This window comes from Elephantulus edwardii, unplaced genomic scaffold, assembly GCF_000299155.1.
Source record: "Elephantulus edwardii isolate Elephantulus edwardi_28Jun2011 unplaced genomic scaffold, EleEdw1.0 scaffold00230, whole genome shotgun sequence".
Taxonomy (NCBI): Eukaryota; Metazoa; Chordata; class Mammalia; order Macroscelidea; family Macroscelididae; genus Elephantulus; species Elephantulus edwardii.
This window is the reverse complement of record NW_006399980.1, coordinates 4626798-4628490: the sequence shown is the minus strand read 5'-3', so window position 1 is coordinate 4628490 and position 1693 is coordinate 4626798. Positions and strand designations below refer to the sequence as shown.

The window sequence follows — 1693 nt, the reverse complement described above, 5'->3', positions numbered from 1 at the left end:
CTGCTAAGGTGGCAGTTCTTGTTTCTTTAGGGTATATTCCCAGTAGTGGAATTGCTGGGCCAAATGAATGTTAATGAATGTTTACAGAGACTTTGGATTTCCATTCATTCATTGTTGCATTTTTTTCCCTGCCCAGCCTCCCCGCCAGTTTGCTCTTCTCTTTGAAAAGTAAAGAAAAATTCTTTCATTTTTATACAGTCCCTCCCAAGTCCACTTCACTATGCAGCCTTCGTTCTGGACTCCTCTCAATGACAATAATACCTAATCATATACCCCCTTTAAGCAGCTCTCTCCCCCATCTGTTTCAATGCAGTATACATAATTTATCCTATCTTTCTCAGTCTCCCTCCAACCCTGATGTCAGTCACATTTTACAACAGTGGCACTATGCAGTATTTATCCTTTTGTGACAGAGATACGTCACTCAGCGTAAAGTCCTCCAAGGTCATCCATTTTGAATAATATTTCATGAGTTCTTTGTTTTTCACTGTAGCATAGTCTTCCATTGTGTGAATATACCACAGCTTCTCTATCCATTCATTTGTTGTTGGGCACTTAGATTGTTTCCAACTCTTTGCTATTGTGAACAAAGCCGTGATAAACATGGGTGTGCATATATTTGCTTGGGTAGCAGTTATGGTTTCTTTGGGGTATATTCCCAGTAATAAAATTGCTGAATCAAATGGTATTTCTATTTCCAAGTTTTTGAGAAACTGCTATACGGCCTTCCATAGTGATTGTATCATTTAACACTCCCATCAATAGTGAATAAGGGCTCCAGTTTCTCCATAACCTCGCCAGTGTTTGTTGTTTGCTGTTCTGTTAAATTTTGCTATTCTTACTAGAGTGAGATGATATCTCATTGTTGTTTTGATTTGCATATCCCTTAGACCTACGGATTTTTAACAATTTTTTTATGTGTTTGTTTGCCATCTGAATGTCTTCTTTGATGAAGTGTCTGTTCATGTCCTGTGCCTATTTTTCAGTTGGGTTGTTGGTGGGGCTCAAGTATTTGTCAAGATACAAGTCCCTTATCTGACGTGTCATTACCAAATATTTTTTTCCCAGTCTGTGGCTTCCCTTGTTGGAGAAGTTTTTGGATGTGCACAGGGATTTGATTCTTAGGAGGTCCCATTCATCTATTTTATCCTCTCCTGGCTGTAGATTTTTCACAATGCATGGAAGACTGTTTATGTTGTGGATTAGGACTTCTAGAGTTCCACCAAGCTTTTCTTTAATGAAGTTTTTAGTCCTTGGTTTTAGTTGTAGGTTCATGATCCACTTTGAGTTGGTTTTTGTGTATGGAGTGAGATGTGGCTCTTGCTTGAGTTTTCTACAGAGAGTTTGGGAATTTTGCCAGCACCATTTGTTAAATAGGATGTCCTTTCCCCACTTGACTGATTTAATTTTCTTGTCAAAAATCAGTTGACCATAGGTAGATGGTCTGATTTCTGGATTCTCAATTTTATTCCATTGATCTAAGTATCTGTCATCGTAACAGTACCATACTGTCTTGACCACCATGGCAGTATAGTAGGATTTGAAATCAGGGAGTGAGATACTTCCTACCTTGTTTCTCTAAAAATATATTTATTATAAATTAATGTTTTTTCATTGCAAGAGAAAAGTTAGAAAAAGTTCTTTTGTTTTTAATTGTTGATAGTTCTACTATGTCCAAGCTGAAGCCAAGGAA

The 1693-nt window shown here is 37.5% G+C and overlaps 1 protein-coding gene across 2 annotated transcripts in view; it reads left to right on the top strand.

The window, feature by feature from the left end:
• SDAD1 (SDA1 domain containing 1) overlaps nt 1–1693 on the top strand; it is a 50593-nt gene that overhangs the window by 20483 nt on the left and 28417 nt on the right. The gene's annotated exons all lie outside the window — the stretch shown is intronic.